Source organism: Staurois parvus, unplaced genomic scaffold (assembly GCF_062004578.1).
Source record: "Staurois parvus isolate SC_StPar_1 unplaced genomic scaffold, SC_StPar_1.0 ptg000117l, whole genome shotgun sequence".
Classification (NCBI taxonomy): Eukaryota; Metazoa; Chordata; class Amphibia; order Anura; family Ranidae; genus Staurois; species Staurois parvus.
The window spans coordinates 540,001-560,258 of record NW_028317913.1 but is presented as its reverse complement, the minus strand read 5'-3'; the positions used below and the strand labels follow the sequence as shown (position 1 = coordinate 560,258).

At 38.5% G+C, this 20,258-nt stretch overlaps 1 protein-coding gene across 7 annotated transcripts in view; it reads right to left on the bottom strand.

Annotated features, from left to right (window-relative positions):
* Positions 1-20,258, bottom strand: part of EHBP1 (EH domain binding protein 1) — a 547,128-nt gene that overhangs the window by 72,711 nt on the left and 454,159 nt on the right. The window lies entirely within an intron of this gene.

Sequence of the window (20,258 nt, the reverse complement as noted above, 5' to 3'; positions counted from 1 at the left end):
TATCCTTACCTGCTCTGTACAATAGAATTGCACAGACTGACCCTTATCCTCCTCTTCTCGGCTCCCCCTCAGGTGCTCCTGGCTCCTCCGCTCTGTTCAGTGCCCTCAATAGGAAGCCAATTCCCATGGGGGCATTCGTGCGGGCTTGCTCCTGAGTACCGTTGCTGCGTCTATTGACACAGTCAGTGGGACTTGGCCCCACCTCCCGCTTCCTCATCACTGGAGTTGATTGACATTAGCGGGAGCCAATAGATCTTGCTGCTATCAATCTGCCCAGGGAAAAGGGACAGGTGAGTCATGAGAGCCACAGCTCTCCTGCACAGCACTTGATCGTAATGGGGCTCAGATAAGTATAAGGGGGTGAATGCATTCAGAGAATGCATTCAGGTAAAAAACCTTAAAGCTTTAGAATCACTTTAATATTTTCAAATTCTCTAGCTCCGTTGTTACCTTCTTCAGTGCTCACCTCTAGGACTTCTCCAGAGTCTCTCCCATCCTCTCAAACTTCCTGCCCCAGTATGTCTGGTTAGCTCCTACCCTGTCCACCTTTAGGCGATCCTAGAAAACTAATTTATTCAGGGAAGCCTACCCCAACTCCACCTAAGAGCTGTACTTGAGTCACCGCCATCAGATCATCCCCTGCAGCTATGACCTTTTTCTACTACCTTCCCCTCCCTCTAGATTGTAAGCTCCATGAGCAGAGCCTTCTTATTCCTTCTGTATTAAACTGTATTGTAATTGTACCCCTTTATATTGTAAAGCGCTGCATAAACTGTTGGCGCTATATAAATCCTGTATAATAATAAAATTCATATAGTTCTTATTAACAGCAGTAACCCAGAGCATCCAAGCACTGCTTTAGTCATGCCAATAAATGTTGGATTCTGATTGGTTGCTATGGGTTACTGTACTTCAGAATTTGCACTTAAGAATGAGAATTCTTTACTAAATAAGGTCATTAGGTGAATAAGGTCGATTGCATTCTTCAGAAGAGAAGAAACTTGACAAACATCAGTTCACAGCTAATTCTTTTGGGACACTGTTCAGAGAAGTGCTGATATATTGCATTTACATAAGCTCTTTTTTCTTCTCAAAAAATCAAATCAAATCATGTCGATGGCTTTAGTCTTATAAAAGCCATGTATGTTGACCATGGAAGCCATCTACATTGACGATTCTCACATCTTTGCTCAAATTTCCTTGCATTAACTTAAAACTTGTATTAATAAAGGCCCATTTACTTTGTGGTCTGTTAACTTTAATGTACGTTGTCTTAAAGCAGCCCACTGTAATGAATAGACTGCCAATGCACACCAATGTTTTGTATTTATAAACCTTGCGCCACAAACAGCCATGCACTGCAGTCAGCCAAAGGCAAAAAGTACATATAAATGCAATTAATATGCGTAGATCTAGAATATATGGATGGATTTAATACAAAAACACAATACAGATGCTGGTCTAACCAACACTGACTATTAAAAAATAAAAATAAATAAATCCCAAACTATACTGTATAATAGTCACAAACACAGTTCAGAAATATTATGCAAGGACCAATCAAAGATTAATAAGTTGCTGAAAAACGTTCTTCTGGTAGCTCTTGACATTTCTTACAGAAGTCATTTGAGGGCACAGGGATAAGCAATGCTTCTTTTAAACGTAATATATTAAAAGTGGAAAATCTAGTCTTGTGTAAGGCTTCATGTTCATGTCTACAAGCAAGAAACAGATGCATCTTGTCTGACTTAGCACATCAATAGAAAAGCAAATGAACTACCAAAGTGCTCTAATTAACTATTTTGCAAATGAATGTGGACATTAGTGCAACACTGCAGCAGTTAAAGTCTGCTGCATGTGAGCTTTGTTTCAGTTAACATTTCAATGAACCAATTAAAAAATAATTTTCTACCCCCTGACAACTGGGTGGTGTGAACATCATTAGCCAAATAACTATATGTTTAAGAGCAGATTAAAACCAACAAAAAAAAATTTGTTACAAAATGGAATTTCTAGTTTTTTTTTAGTAAACGTGGGTAATGAATTAAGAAAAAAAAAAGTCAAAAGGATAAAATGTATTTAAACTTAAATTTTAACGTTAGGATAATCATGTTGCAAAGAAAATTCCATGACGTCAGTTTATAACACAAAAATGATTACAGGTATGCACAAATTTCATAGGGATCTATGTGAAGTATATTTATTGCAAATTGGTAATGCCCCATTTGTATCCAAAAGCTTCAAATAAAGCCATAGAGACACATAGGATGATGGAAATGATCCAGATCAGATGAAAATTCTTGTGTGCATGGACACCAGAACAATGTGACCAACACCCAAAGTAAAGGTCTTGGGTAACAGCAAACATTCTTGTTGGATAGTTTGACTGACTATGGACATAGCAGGCCTTTTTGGGTTCTCAACATAATAGGATGCAGTTATGATATTCTTTTATATTCAGCATGACTGCTTCAGTACAAGGTGTACCTTCTGGAATGATTTGTACTGCAATGTAAAGCATGCATTTAAATACAGCATGAAATGGATCACTGTAACACCAACACTACAAACATGGCAAACTAAACGTGGGCAAAAATGGGCAGCACAGGGGCTTACAGCCTTGCAATCACTGGAGACCTATATATAAATATCTCCATGTTTATGTTGATTTCGTCAAGGTACTCCAATTTTCTACTATATACTAGGTAATAAAATGTGTAGCTTACTGCATTTAAATGTTGCGTGAAACCTCAGAAGGGGCACACACTAACAAATGGTAAAAAAAAAAATACTCTGTAAAGGTCTGCATTATATGTTGGTGCTTTAGAAAGTCAGAAAAATAAACTGAGACTAAATCAATATGACAAGTAATTATCACATGACCCATAGGAATGGATGTGCCTCTGAAAAATTCTGTTGTTACTATCATAATGCTGTGTGTTATTCATTCTGTCTCAGATTGTCAATAAAGTGCTTTAAGAGCAGCACGCTGTAGGTGAAAGCTAGAGAGCGGGCAGCAGATTATACTCTATACTTCTGTTATGTACAAACCTTAGGGGAGGTCTTCTGAAAGTCTACAGAGCACATACAGTGCTGTCTATTGTACTGGATTAGGATTTCACAATGCATCGCTCCGCATGGCTCTAGAATGGCTCAGGTATTTGAATCAGCCTCCTAAAAATATCTTGTAGCACCCGGGGATAGACTAACAAAAGGCTTGATCCCTGAGAAAAAAAACATTGTCCTTTTCAGAATGCTAATCTGGTATATCACTTTCTGTTACACCCCGGCATGTACTTCTGCCTGTGCAGACAATTAAAGGAATACATTTATTTAATACGCCTTATCATTCAATATTACAACTTGTAATTCATGCTAACTAGATAATCAAAATAGTTTTTTTTACCCTCCTCCTTCTCTTTATTTAAATGCTCATTTCTTGATGAAACTTAGTAGATGCTGCGTATCTCATGATTAACGGACATCGTCTAAAGCATCCCGGTCCTCTAATCTTCCTAAAATCCCCTTTCATCCGATTGTTTAAGAATGCTTGAAAGGCTAACACCAAGTCTGAGGCTAGTGCACGTTTGGGGGATGGGAGCCTCTGTAGGTTAGCTAATTAAACTGTTTGTCTTCTGAAACATTTAACTGGCTTTAGAGATTATTCTAATTAAGAATTATGTTAGATGTATTTTTTAATGTAGCCATTAAAATTAGTCATAATCCAACAATCTCATGCACTGAGCTCTGTAAATAGAAAAGTGAGTAGAAGCTGCTTCTCCCTTTCCTACTACTTTTTCCCACAAGATGATTCTGCTAGAAGAACAAATTATTTAGCTATGGATTATTATAACGAAGGAGTTATTATAACTAAGGAGCCACCAATCAGTGTTTGGTTGTCATGTTTTGCAAAATGGAAGCTGAGAACTGTTTGTTGCTATAGGTTTTGGTGCCTCTGCATACACTTCATCATATGTTGTAATGGTACCATGTAAAATCTGAAGATTGGACGCAATGGGTGAGATTTTAGTAAAACTGGTGCACACAAAATTACTACTAACTTATCAGTTTCTAGATTTTATTGTCAAAGCTTAAAGGATAAGTTCACCTTTTGACCAAAAATAATAAATACACATTTTTTTGCAGGTAAAAACAATGTGCATTTATTATTTTTTTGTTGCAGGAGCCTGTAAAGCATTCTGCAGACCTGTCAGTATATCTGCTTGCCTGTACCGGATGTACAGGCAAGCAGATATACTGACAGGAAGAATCAATGAACTACCACGGCGCTCCACAGCACCATGGTAGTTCATTGACAACAAGCCGCTAAGGCTGTTTGGACTTGTAGTTCATTCATTTAAAGGACACAGTGAATGAATGATGCAGCCGGGTGGGGCTCCACTCTTTTTATGCTGTTTTTAAAAAGTGACAGCTCCTACTGGGAACTTCTCGCCATACTGCTGTCACAGGGAGAGGGGGTGATCAGGCAGCGACTGCAGCACTGGGAACATGTTACATGTTCCACCCTAAAAACGGGAGGAACATGTAACATGTTCCCAAAGGTGAACTTATCCTTTAATTGATCAAGCTGAGGTTAGAAGCTGACTGGTTACTATGAACGGCTGTACCACATTCAGAGTGCACCAGTTCTAGTAAATCTCACACAATTGATGTCCATAAACCTGTATTGACATTACAAGGCTTGATAGCTGAATAATATGTATAAGGTTGGCTGTAATTCCAAGCGGCACAATAAGGACTGCAATCCCCATCTATAGAAATCCACTTAAGCTGGTACTTCAAAAATTAAAATCTCTTAAAGAAAATATTTTGCTTTAAACTAAGTGCTCATGTCAATTAACAATATTTTCCTGCATTTGACATGTGTTTGTGTCAACAAAATCCCATTTCCTTTTATGTAGCGTTATGCATGGAAGTTCAGAGAATGCGTTTGACCTTCTGTGTGTTGCACAGTGTTCCTTTGGACACAGCATATCCTACTGAGATGCATTTCAACTGCAGGCAAAGCAGGTCACACCCTGAGCTTCCCATTTAAATGCAGCTGCATACACTTCAATGGAACTTGCAGTGATTGATAAGAATGCCCATTGACAACACATATAGATGATATTCTGTAAGTTATTAAAATTGTGCAGTTTGCTATAATTTTCTAGAAATGCTAAAATGGAAAACATTTGCTTCTTTGAAGGCACAGCAATAGTATAAGAAGTTCCAAAAATCCTATTTTCTGATCGTGAGCAGCTTACAGCTTTTACCAAAAGTCTATCCAGAAATGAGGGTACATTTCAGGCAACCCCAGAAATGTCTTTAGGTTTAGCTTAGTATGCCCTTTATCTTTACAGAACCAGGCAAGCATCTGAAATTAGGTTTGCTTTCAGTGCCTTGCAAAAGTATTCATACCCCTTGAAAATTTCCACATTTTGTCAGGTTATAACCAAAAGCATAAATGTATTTTATTGGGATTTTAAGTGATAGACCAACACAAAGTGGCACATAATTGTGAAGTGGAAGGAAAATTATACATTTTTTTTTTTTACAAATAAATATGTGAAAAGTGTGGTGTGCATTTGTATTCAGCCCCCTGGAGTCAATACTTTGTAGAACCACCTTTCGCTGCAGTTACAGCTGCAAGTCTTTTTGGGGATGTCTCTACCAGCTTTGCACATCTAGAGAGTGACATTTTTGCCCATTCTTCTTTGCAAAATAGCTCAAGCTCTGTCAGATTGGATGGAGAGCGTCTGTGAACAGCAATTTTCAAGTCTTGCCACAGATTATCAATTGTATTTAGGTCTGCACTTTGATTGGGCCATTCTTACACATGAATATGTTTTGATCTAAACCATTCCATTGAAGCTTTGGCGTAGGTTTAGGGTCGCTGTCCTCCACCCCAGTCTCGTCTTTTGCAGACTCTAACAGGTTTTCTTCCATCCATCTTCCCATCAACTCTGACCAGCTTCCATGTCCCTGTTGAAGATTTTCCCACCTGAGCTGTGGATCCTTGCAGCTCCTCCAGAGTTACCATGGGCCTCTTGGCTGCTTCTCGGATTAATGCTCTCCTTGACCGGTCTGTCAGTTTAGGTGGACAGCCATGTCTTGGTGGGTTTGCAGTTGTGGCATACTCTTTCCATTTTCGGATGATGGACTGAACAGTGCTCCGTGATATGTTCAAAGCTTGGGATATTTTTTTTTTTCTAACCTGTCCCTGCTTTAAACTTCTGCAAAACTTTATCCTTGACCTGTCTGGTGTGTTCCTTGGCCTTCATGATGCTGTTTGTTGACTGATGTTCTCTAACAAACCTCTGAGGGCTTCGCAGAACAGCTGTATTTATACGGAGATTAAAATACACACAGGTGGACTCTATTTATTAATTAGGTGACTTCTGAAGGCAATTGGTTCCACTAGATTTTAGCTAGGGGTATCAGAGTAAAGGGGGCTGAATACAAATGCACGCCACACTTTTTAGATATTTATTTGTAAAAAAGTTTGAAAACCATTTATCATTTTCCTTCCACTTCACAATTATGTGCTACTTTGTGTTGGTCTATCACATAAAATCCTAATAAAATACATTTACGTTTTTAGTTGTAACATGATAAAATGTGGAAAATTTCAAGGGTATGAATACTTTTTCAAGGCACTGTAAATCATTGCCATTTATACAACTGGCCTCAACAAAAGGTTTGCTAACTGTCTAACATATTAGAACCAATATAACATTTTGTTGTGATAGGGTACCATTAATAAGTCATGTAGGTTAAAGTGGTTCTAAAGGGACAAGGTTTTTTACCTGCATGTATTCTATACATGAAGATAAAAAACATTCTGTGTGCAGTGGACCCTCCACCCCCCCCCCAATAATTACCTGAGCCCCCTCCGATCCAGCAATGTTCTTGATAGCCTCTCCTGTCAGTGAAGTGTCCTATGGACACATAGAGCAGCAGCTCGGGGACAAGCATGCAGCAGTGCCCCCAGGGGGAGCGGCTTTCCCTGGGGGCACTGCTTGAGGGGGAGGAGTAAGGAGCGCCAGTGGGGACCCGAAAAGAAGAGGATTGGAGCTGCTCTGTGCAAAATCACTGCACAGAGCAAGAAAGTATGGATATGTTTGTTATTTAAAAACAAAGCTTTTAGTGTCACTTATAATTTGTTGCTTATAATTTAATTTCGCTTGCTCAAAATACTAAATTAATTTGAAAAGTGGAGGAGTACACAAAACAAAACAGAGATTAAAGTGCAACCAAAGTTTCAAAACTTACAGGTCTTCAGTGCCAGTCTTCGGGCCTGTTCATTGGCCAGTGGGGGATGATGTCACTCCTGCGCATGAGGCTGTCATTCTGGCATTTGGAGACCTGCCCAGCACTGTAAGCTGAGCTGCACATGAGCAGTTCAGTTTACAGTTGCGAAGGAGATGGCAAGCAGGAAGGTAGGAGTATTTTATTGCAAAAGAGACAGTGCATATCTCTCCTGCAATAAAAGCCTGCCTACTCACAATTTTATAACAGTGGGACTTACACTTTAACCTTAAAGAGCAAATCACATGTGTTGGGAAATAAACAATCCTCTTTGGGTGATCAGTGTACAATGCAAGGATTTTAACAAACTTTGTTGCAGATTCCTACCTGTTTCTGCTCGGAAAAGCTGTTTGTTGGCTTATCTCAATTTGCAAAGTGAATCTGAATGGGAGTGACTTTTTCATTATTAATCAGCTGGTCCACTTGCAGTATTCTAATGAGGAGAGCTGTAGGGTCTGCATTCCTTTAGAAGTAACCCTTTTGGAGTATCTCACCAAAAATGTATTTTTTGTTGCAGAGGACAACTAAAAATCTTGCTTGTATCTTAGTGAAGACTTCTGAGAAAATCAGCGAGCCAATACAGTAAGCAGGAAAAGACATTTCTTGGGAAGTTCTGTACACTGTGTAGAGAATGCCTCTAGGTTGCTATATTGCATGGAATTTTACAGAAAATTAGAGAAGTGCAGTGAAAAGGAAAGGTATTTTTAATAACATTCAATTACATTACGATTTGTGTAGCAATTGTATATGCTATATATTTTATTTGCTGTCCCCCCCCCCCGGGTAAGTGCAGTTACCCCTTAAGCAATCAGTCAAAAATCCTATTGTTGTTCTCTCCTTTGCTTACAGGTCTTGTCATAACCCAAGATTCACTCTATAAACACTGCTGCATTCTACATATTACAGGATATCACTGTTGGTACACTGGATAGACAGTGCTGGTGCTTTTAATTTCATTGCACTAACCACCAACAGGTAAATCTGTGATAAACCTGAAACACATTTCTGATTTTATTTACTAATAACAAAATAAAATATGAATCTGCTTCCATACCTCAGAGAATACAGGTGAGGAAGTTTCAGAGATCTAGTGGTTGGAAAATGTTGTAAATTGTCTTTACTTGTCTCCAAAGTAATCATATATCTAGATATTTGATGCTGCAAGAAAGACTGGCTTAGTCTGCAGCATGGTTACCAAACCTTGCCTGGTCCCTGTTACAGCATGTCTATATTCGACAAACTAGTCCACAATGATATCCTGCTAAATCTGTTGGTTTTAAAGAGCAGAAAGCAAGTCCCATGCAAATATCAAGCACAACCAAAGACAACTCTCTGTATGGGCACTGCCTTATAAGCATTAGTGATTACAAATTGTCCAATATGCACTGACTAGTGGATTTACAAACTTAATATGGGAATTGCTTTGTTCCATTCCAAGTCCAGTTTAAGCAACCCCCCCCCAGGGCTGTATTTTACAGAATTTGTAAGATCACACTAAAGTAATGGGTGAACTGCACAGGTAAACTAACCAAAATGCATGTCTGCGCAATGTATATAGACTGCCATAGAAAACCCATAAAAACTCTGGCAGCACTGATTGCTATGAGAGCATAACTTGTGCCCGTGAGAGTCAATTTAGAGTTGTTAGGTTGCTGGGGAAACAAAAACATGGACAACCAATGGTTGCAACCCTAAAGCATGAATGTAAACATGAAATAAGTTAATTTTTGAATAACATCACAGCAAAAATATGGATGCCATGTCAGACCATTTCCATATGCCTGTGCAGAAGCATTATATTAGGTACAGCAGGGCTAATGAATTAATGAAGCAAAAGAGCCTATGGCAACCTAATGCTAGTCGTCACTTGGTTCCTGTTGGTAGCACCCTGCATCTAGTGCAGTAGGTGTCCTCAGACAAGACTATGAGCTGTCTGCTGTAACTCTATCCAGCTGTGCCTTTTTATCACCTATTATTACATGCTGTTACTGTCATCTTTTTTTTCTAATTCTGCTACGCTCCCACTAAGAAATGGACACATCATTCTTTTCACAACACGTCACCCAGCAAGGGAAATCTCTGTAAATCCACCATTTCAGACAGCGAGGGGCCCATGTGACAGCGAATTAGCGGTCGTACCATAGAAGGACACATTCTATTTATTTTGTACAGTCCACATAAAAAAAGCTGGCATATAAACAAAAGATGACAATGGATTTAAGCCAATATGCTAATTGGCTAGTCGCTAAACCGTAATCTTGTAAGATTCTGCTCGTCAAGTACTAAAGGAAGTAAAACCAGTAAGAAGACATAGGAATTATGATTGCAGCACACACAACAGGCCGCTTCTATCACAACTCTAAAGGGTATTATAAGCTAAACACTTTTTTCCCCCCTTACTGCTGAAAGATTATACTGGTTATCCCATTAAAGTTGGTAAAATGCCATTCTTGTGTCTTAAAGCTAAAGCAATGGAGGTCAAGAAGTTTATACTGCTTCTTACAAGGCGAGTGTGGATGTAATCTTCCCAAAGTTACAATAATTAATGTTAAGCTTCTTTAGCAATACGTTTCTGAAAGAAGTTGCCTGATAATATACTTAGAGCCTGGCTAGTGTTTGTGTTACAAGAAATGTCTTCTATGCAGCTCACGTCTGTCAGCTTAAATCTTTAGTCAAACGAGGGCGATGATGAGCAGCCCGACTTAGAAATGAAAAATAATACTTAGGAGCATATAGGTGAAATAGGCAGAAAGGCGATGATAGAATCCTCCGACCGCCGGTTTGAAGAACAGCATGGATTTACCCGCACCGGATAAGCTCCCTTTTCTGCTGAATGGTGCATGTTGCAGATGTGAACCCTGACAATCCACAAAGGGGTGTTTTATTTTTTAATAAATGCCTCTGTGCTGACATCACAGAAAGCAACCACGGACAGCGGTTTGCTTGACAGTGGCAAAGGAAAGCAAAAAATATGAACAAAATAAAAGAAACTCAGATCTACTCCTAATAACCAAATCACTACTGCTTAAAAAAATCCAGTCATGGTAACAGCACTCTGCTCAGAGAACAACCCTAGAAATTTCCTTTATATTTGATTGTTTAATTGCTTTTCCTAGACATTTGCCTAAAGCATCCCCAGTGTTTTTAGGTTTACTTCAGTAAGATTTTTTATCTATTGTAGTACAAAAAACTGGAATTGATCATGTGGTGATAGCAGGAAGAGACTCTTATCCAGTATGAGCAAATTACTGCAAGGGCCATCTCGGTCTCTACAGGACAGAACTGAGTATCTTAACCACTTCCCGTCCGGCCCATGTAGATAAACGGCTGGATAGGAGCGCTGCTGATGCGAATGGACGGTTCTAAACGTCCCCCCACATCCATTGCCCCTGCGCGCTCCCTGGGAGTGCGCGGCACCACGTTCGGTGAACACAGATCGCTGTATGAGCCCTCTGTGTGAGGTCCCAATTCATGTGTCCCTCATCATATCACGACTCGATTACTGCAACTCCCTCCTCACTGGCCTGCCTCACCACAGGCTATCCCCACTTCAGGTCGATCCTGAATACGGCAGCCAGACTCATCCACCTTACCAACCGCTCCGATTCCGCCACCCCCTCTGCCAAACCCTCCACTGGCTCCTGATTGCCCAACGGATCAAATCCAAAATCCTAACACTGACGTACAAAGCTGTCCATAATAATGCCCCAAACTACATCACTGACCTAATATCCAGATACCACCCAAAACGCACTCTCCGCTCCTCACAAGACCTCCTTCTCTCTAGTTCCCTGGTCTCCTCCTCCCATGTCCGCCTCCAGGACTTCTCCAGGGCATCACCCATCTTCTGGAACTCCCTACCCCAATCCATCAGACTATCACCTACTCTCCTCTCCTTTAGGCGCACCTTGAAAACACACCTCTCCAGGGAAGCCTACCCCGCCCCCTGCTAATTGCCGATCTCCTCCACTCTTCCTACCACTCCATCCCCCACAGCTCTTCCTCCTGTACCACTATCCCCTCCCTCCTAGATTGTAAGCTCCAAGGAACATCATAATAATAATAATAACTGTATAATAATAATAATAGGGCCCTTGAACCCCTCGTGTATCGCATTGTACTGTTATTGTACTGTCTCATGTATTGTCTCCCTTTGCAATGTACAGCGCTGAGCGAACTGTTGGCGCTTTATAAATACTGTATAATAATAATAATAATGTGATCACTGATTGGCCAATCAGTGATCACATTAGTAGTAAACAAGATGTAACTTCCTGACATCATTACTTACTGCTTGTGAAATCTGTGAATGATCGCAGAGGTCATGTGGTAAAAGGCTATTCATAACAGTCTTGTACCATGTGACAAGCTGTGACCAATCACAGCTCTCACAGTATTTCTCAATGGCTGCAGGAATGCAGCCAGAGAGAAGGAGAAATGATTGCTTTTACAGCCTTTATGGGTATAAAAGCAGTCATTGCAAACAAAGAAAAAAAAAATCTTCATAACTTACCACAAGTAGTACAGTTTCACTATGGTGAAACTGTACTGTTAGGGTGACAGTATGTTGAAAAAAAAAAAAAAAAACAACAACACATAAAAAAAAATAAAATGAAAATGTAAAAATTTTTTTTTTAAAAATGATAATTTTTGGTTATAAACTAATTTGGGTTTTTTTTTCTAAAATGATAGATGAATACATTTTGGCCAAGATTTATAAAGAAAGATTATTTATTTGCAAAATTTTATAAGAAAAACACTTTTTTTCAAAATGTTTTGACTTTTTCATTTATATAGAAAAAATAAAAATCCCAGTGGTGAATAAATACCACCAAAATAAAGTTTTATCTGTCTCAAATAAATGCTAAAAAATTCATATGGGTACAGTGTTGCATGACCGCACAATTGTCATTCAAAGTGTGATAGCACTGAAAGCTGAAAATTGGCCTGGACTGGAAAGGACTGAAAGTGTCTGGACTTGAAGTGGTTAAAGACCTAGCAAAGAATTTTTTTTTTCAAAAAAAGTAAACTTTACTTTGAAATACAATTTCAAGGTACAGTATTTCACAGGCTTTGATCTCCTTATTTTGTCATTCTTTATTCTATCTATAACTCAGAAGTTGTCCCTGGGCAACTTTTAGGGCCCAGTCAAAGCTTAGCGCTGCCGTTCCCCAATGTGCATTGTGACAGTCTTGGTTCACACTACTGAGACCTGTAAGACGTGTGACTTACAATGCGACTTTGTCAAGCAACTTGAGTACTACTTTGAAGCGACTTTCAGGGAATGCCTGTGTAATCTTCCTGTAATGTCGGATCCAAATCACATCAATACAAATCAGGATCCGACTTGGAGGCAACTGCCATTAAAGTCTATGGGCACAAGTCGGGTAGACGTCGCCTTGAATTAGTACAGGAACCTTTTTGTAAAGTTGGAGCGATTTCAGTAGTGCTAATTAAGACAGCTCTCATTTACTAACATGGGATTTCACATGTTATGTGACTTGGGGTCTCACAAGTTGGATCCCAAGTAGTGGCAGTGTGAACCGAGCCATAATGATCACCAAAACACAGCCACAAATTGACATGACACGTGTGTTTTTTTAACACAGCGCACAACAATGAGGCAATGCTGGTGTGTTGCCTGCTACTCTAATATTGCTTGAGGGTGTTATTCCAAAAGTTCTGTACTATATGCGTGCTGCGGCAACACTTTTTACCACGCAATGCCACAAGAGTATTAGTGTGACTGGGACCACATTCTGTCACAAATACTTATAGTCTTAATGTATTGTACAAATACACAGTGGTAATGTATTGGAAAAATAAACATGTATTCCACACAATCACTTCCCACTGCATTTCCAATAAGACTTAAACAAGTCAGAACATTTATGATAAAGGACCAATGAGAAAAAAATACAGCACCCCCTCCTAGAGTTGGCTGCCCTTTTCATAAATCCAGGTCTGATTAAATACTCTTTAGACACAATTCTGTATCTGGTACAATTTTTTGTGCAGTGAATTAAACCTCACCTAGCTGAAAACAAAAAGTGTGAGCATCATATCTTTGAAACTAGTTTTTATTAATCAACTAAAATCCCCTAAAGTAAGATTTGATAGCAAAACATGGTAGAAATTCAAGCACCGACATGCAGTTTCCAGGTTTTCTCCTTCAATATCAAATATGTAAATGCTGGTCATACATGTATAGATTTATTTATTTTTTGTTCTGCCCATGGGTTGAATGAAAGAACTCGAACCGATTTCTCCATCCATGCTAACAGAATGGGAGGCCGAATCTCCAGCTGTGAGCTATTGTATTCTGCATCTGATTTGATGCAGGCGCTGTTCAGGCAACAATTTCCTACCTGGCTCCTTAAACAGAAGTCGACTGATAAAATGGACCTTTTCGAATACAAGTGTTGCTGATAGAGCCAGAATGAACTGAGAAAAATTTGATGCAATATGGCCAGCCTGAAGCCAGCCATACATTGAGCGATTTTCAATCTGTGGTTGCAGGAAAGAAAATTGCTCGATTCCCCCATGAAGACAGTCAGAGCTATTAGGCTCTCCCAGTGGGGGGCTTGGGGGAAGCTGTGTCCATCTGGAGAACACAATGATTACTGCTAGCGGCTATATTAGCCGCAAGCAATAATCGCATGTAAATTCTGGCAGTTTAGTTGTGCTCAAGTTGATCGATTGATCGGGTACATTCAGCCTGCCCATACATGGTTTGAATCTTGGCTGGTTCTCACTGAACCGGCTGAGATTTGACGTGTCTATGGCAGGCTTTAGTTATACATCATTTTATACAGACCATATAACGCCTCTTCCTGCAATCAAAGGCTTACCTAGATAAAAAGGCAATTAAGTCAATTAAGGAGGAAGATCATTCCCTGTTGGGATCAGCATATGCAGCAGGTAAGTGATGCAAAAGATAAGCAGTAAAACATACAATACAGAAGACAGCAACATTAAAAACATTACCATCATACTTTAGTACAGTGTAGCCTGGCCTTATAGAACCTGCATAGAAATCAATGATTGCACCAGAAAAGAATTAATATATCATTTAGGGATTCCGTAAACTGAGAGGTATGCTAACAAAAAATAAATACAATAAAATAGTACAATCAAAATAAATGTCAAACTCATAAAAGTGTGTGCAGGTTAAAAAGAAAGCCCCTACGCAATGTTTTGTCAGATACAGTTCAAATATTCTTGTAACAATGGCACCCAGACCCAAAGGCCAAATATGCAAATGATCAAGCAAGGGTCATTAAGTGATGTACAGTACATGCAATGGGGCAGGTTTACTAAGGGAATAGAGACTAGTCACTTAGTAAAGTGTCTGCTCAATAAGCTTAGTAATTATGATGAAGTTGTGTTCATTCCAAATCAACCAATCATGTGCTAGCAAAACATATTTTTTTTGTTTTCTTGCACATAAATTGCACATTTACTTTTACTGACTTAGTAAACTTACATTTTTAAAATGAACATTTACTTGGAAAGAGAACCAGCCCATATATTTTAGGAAATTAACTTTCATTGTCACCTTTCACATCCTGGTCTGATGAGTGAGCACACAAAAACAGAATAATTGTTAACCAATTTAGCCACATCAAGACATGGAAGCATGTCTAAGGAGTAATGCCTGTGTTTGGAATAGTTACAAGCAAGTTCAGTCCTCATGCTGGCTTCCAAGGAACCCTAATACAAAAAGAACTTCAGTGTCAAGAAAGTAACACTTTTGGCTTCCTTGTAACCTACACCAAAGAAATCTACTTACTGGGGTCTCAAGAGACTTAGGAAGTTAACTAGTAGTTAAATTGCAGCCACGCCAAAAGCAAAATAACTTTGTGTGGAGCTGCTCCAGAATTAATAGGGAAAAAATATTTAGCTGCAGTCCCCTTAGCTGCATGCTCTAGGTGTATAGTTACCGGGATTTTAGAGCGGTAAGTACACACCAAGCCTCTAAAGACACCAATACCGATCATTAAAATTGAAGAGTGATAACAGCCCATTTACCCACTCTTGTCTTATTCTCTCATTTTTACATTTTATTCCACTTGAGCTGCACAGAACAAAGCATGGCGCAGCGCAGCAGAGGAGGAAGTCTTAAACAATGGTGCTCTATAAAAGGGTCCGCTGCTGAAGGACACCTGGCTCCCCTTTGGTGAAAGCATAACAAGTTTATTAAGTAAGCACCACCTCAGCAATTATAATCCCCTCTGGCTTCCTGGGCACAGTTTATTGGTTCAATTTTCATAACCGTGAGCATCATTAGGGCAATGCAGTAATTAAGAGTTGTTAGAAAGTGAATTCTCAAACTGCAGATTAGAAAATTAAACTATTTCCTGATTACATATTAATGGAGCACAACAATAGCAGTTGCCATAAGCTTGGAAGGCAACCAAGGGATAAATCTGTGTACTTAATTACCATAAACAATGGCTGCATAGAAATGAAGTTTTACGCACATTTCCTTCTGTAATATGTCTGATATCAGTACACACTTGACAATTCTTGTTCAATTATCTCTATTATTTAATGCGCTGTGAACGGCTCTGTGTAAATAAAATTAACCACCCCAATTACTTTGAATTCATCTAGGGACAACGTAAAAAGAGAAAAAAAAAATGTGGAGAATTCACGGCAATGTCTAATCTAAAACATTACAGAAGCTTTTACTTGAATCTGCCTATATTTGTATGCTCTAATTTAAGTGTGTGCGCTAATTTAATTACATTTGCCACCAATGGTCAATCAGAAGCAACAGAGCTACGGTGATTTAATTAATCCACATTCACTATATACACAATCAAGGAGAAATCTGGTGAACAGCACAGTTCTATGTTATCGGTTTGTTTTCAGCAAGAATAAAGAGAATGAATTAAAAATAAAAAAGAACCAGTTACCGGTAAAGTAGGGCAATTTGTGGAATGTGGTTACATTGGTAGCTCAACAACTGTTCCGGGGTTGTAAAAATAATACCAAAATGACGAATATATGTGTTATAGAATATTGTATACACAGTCTTAAATGCAATATTAGTTCCTTATGAATTGAGAAGTTGCATTCTAATCAATAATGGGTTTGTTTGATAAGTGATTGCCATTTTGTGTGATACATAAAGAAGTATGCTTGTCTAACCCATTTTCCATAGCATATATTGTTCTTGTTGTCTAGCTCAGATGCAACTAAATAAATGTAAGTGAAAGTATATATGCATTTTTTCATATATATATATAACGTACACACACATTTTTTTTGTTATCCTTTTTAAATGGCAGAAGCGCTCTCAGGCCCTTTAACATCAAATGCGAGCACAGAGACCTGAACACGTGGAGATAAGCTTAGTTTTCAAGAATTTTTTTAGTACGCTCTTCTGAATTTTGAACCAAATACTGTATGAAGCTTTGTGCTGGCTCCTTTTTGCCTAGCCAAAAACAGAGATGCTCAGACTGCCCATAACAGTTGGACTTCTAAAGTAAACGAATTCCAAGACTTGAACAGGTATGAAAGCTTTTAAGAGATGGCAACAAAAGTGTCATTAGAGCTTTAGGCAGATTTAAAAGACGTAAATAAAAACAGTTCTGTATTTATTAGTAATGAACATTGTTAAATGAATATTTTAATGCAGGCTGTGTATGAACTGGTATTAGCTTCCTGTAGTTTCTGTACAGCAAAGGTAGACTTGGGTAGGTAAAAAAGTAGAAAAGAACTAGTCAGTTTTGCTGCAGTGCACGAAGAATGCTGATATGAAGAGAAAACAGAATGAATTGTGTGCCAGAGCTATGTGAATTTCAGAACTGGATGGACAGATAATAGAAAATCTTTGGCAGGTAAAATCAGCTCCAATATATGTATTTCATATCTGTAGTTAGCTGTTTTCCGTTCAGTTTTATGAGGGTGCAGTGTTAAATCTATATCCTGATTCTAGCGGTTGTGTTACATTTTTTTCCATAGGAACCCTAATCCGTCCTTGTTGTTAGAAGCACCTAACTCTAACATGTAAACAATTAAAATAACAATTTGCATTTTGATAAAGATCAGTTTTTTTACAACCTGGACCTGATCACCTACTGCATCTCAGCAGCTTGCCCAGGGTCCAACAAAATTGATAATAGGTTGTATTTAAATATCCTAACAGCTCAGCCATTAGAAAACAAAAACATATATTCTCCTCACCTTTAGGCGCACCCTGAAAACCTATCTCTTCAGGGAAGCATACCCTGCCCTCAGCTAATTACTGAACTCCTCCACTCTTCCTACCACTTCATCCCCCACAGTTGTGTCCTCCTGTACCACTATCCCCTCCTTCCTAGATTGTAAGCTCCAAGGAGCAGGGCCCTCGAACCCCTCATGTATTGAATTGTATTGTTACTGTACTGTCTCGTGTTTTGTCTCCCATTGTAATGTAAAGAGCTGAGCAAACTATTGGCGCTATATAAATCCTGTATAATAATAATATATTTGAAAGTAAAATCAGGTCACCTTTGACAATTAAACCTTGAAATGCATACAGGGAGTGCAGCCTGCTTGCTCATTGCTTTAATTTTCACCCAGGTACTGCTGTAGTGGACTCTAACCCCTTCATTTATTGGTAATCTGGTCACGGAAAACCCCCTACAACCACCAACTGGATTCAAACCTGCAGTGGAAATCTGAATGTGATTGGTTATATATAAATAAGATTTTAAAAAAAGCACACGCTTCAGAAAGCACGATCCTAGCAAACCTGAATGTTGGCTGCAGGGGAGTGCAGAGAACTCAGATTAATATAAATTAGGTACATTTTGTAATTCAGGAACAGCTGCTGTGTTAGCTGGAAAGCTTTACTAGCCTACTGATTTAGTTTTTTTGTTGTGAAGAATTGCTTCCTCATGTATTTATTTTATTAAGATATAGAATGCTAAATCTGCTAATGTCAAACACTTAAAGAAAACAATCAATGTACTTTTGCTTGATTAAGGACAGCCACCCACATAAATATATGGGCAGCACAGTGGTAAATTGTTAGGACTTGCGCCTGGCAGTACTAGGGTTGTTGGTTCGAATCCAAACTATGGCACCACCTGCCTGGAATTTGCATGTTCTCCCTGTGCCTGCGTGGGTTTCCTCTGGGTACTCCAGTTTCCTTCCACACTCCAAAGATAGGTTAATTGGATCGTGTCTAAATTAGCCCTAGTATGTGTATGTATGAATGTAAGTTAGGGACTTTAGATTGAACGCCCCTTGAGGGTTAGGGACTGGTGTGAATGTACGATATAAGCGCTGCGTAAATCGACTGTGCTAAAAATGTACCTGTAATAATATCCACAAACAGATATCTGACACATTTTTAAACACATATGTATAGGATATGTGTTATCCTAGTGATAAATCAAACTTCCTTGCAATCAATGAAGCAACCCACTTTAAATGTGATGATCGTACAAAGACACCAAACAGTTGTGTAACATATAAAAAGTAAAATAATTTGTGAACACCTGCAAACATTACAAGTCCAAAATCCACACAAGTGACACATGGACTAATCATAGATCCCTCAACACTATGTGAGTTGCAGTGTGAGGTCAATCCTTCACCATAAAAACTGCACCTCTTATCAAATAACAAAGACCCCTTATTATATGGAGGTCACTCATGAGTATCAAAACAGCTGACATCAGATTATCCACAATTGGGGTTCTCTCCTCAAATGCTCTAAGGTGTTCAATTTGCCATGTATTCAAAAAGTAAGTAAGCCACGCATAGTTTAAGATTGCAAAATTGCTAAATGTATTCAACAATAAATGTACTCACAAAGCAGCAACCAGAAAAGTGCATATTGGAACTTGCTGTACAATACACATGCGTGATGCTGTCAATGTGCTCCAGGCCTACGCGTTTCGTTGAAAAGAATATCCTCAACTGTCTTTTTGGGTATATTATATTTTATACTATTTGTTACAAAATCTTCAATAAATACACAAAATTAATTTTTCTAAGGGTACATGTGTGCTTTCTGGTTTCCCTGAAGATGTTATTGTTAACGAAACATGTAGGGTGGAGCCCATTGTCTGACATCATTACGCATATGCGTTGTATAGCAAGTTCCGATATGCACGTTTCTTGCTGGATGTCTGAAAGTTTTTTGGCTTGATTGTATGGAAGTTTATTTGATTTATCACTAGGATATCACATTTAAAGAGACAGTGCTATACATACAGTATGTGTTTATATAATAAAATATATGTTTATACAGAAAGGCTCAATTTTTAATCTAACACACTGTTAATTTAACATAATATTCCTAATATTGATTGTCTAAGACATTTCTGAATGCAAGTGTAGTACCCAGCAATCCATAGTGTAATACAGCCCCACATGTGAGTATGTTCTTTAAACCCCAATCATAATGTTAGGCTTTCACTTTATTTAAGGATTCATCTCCTTCATTTTCTAACTCTATTTTTATATTTAATTTAACACTTTCAGCCAATTTAACAAAATGCAAACAAATATTGTGCAGGATTTGTATATATATATTAAAGAAAAGCTGAGACAACATATAAACTTGTACAAATAAAAATTCATAATTCTATAGGAACTATATTTATACATGTTTTATACAAGGCACAAGCATACATTATTTTAAAGTTGTGGCAATATTCCTGATGAACACAAAAATGATTTTGTCACTATAATCCAAAACCATTTTGTGCATTATGCTTCCATTTATAAGAGACACAGATGAGCAATCTGTGCCCCGGCCACATAAATATATATTTTAAATAGATGTATACCGCCCTTACAATGCTGTAAATCTATTTCCTCTCCACAATCAGATAGCAGTGACAGCTTTCAGTGAGATGCCAGTCTATGTACAGCGTGTTTCATGAGGAATATAGCTGGCTAGCTTCCTTCTCTTCAGACACACACACACAACACACTCTGCC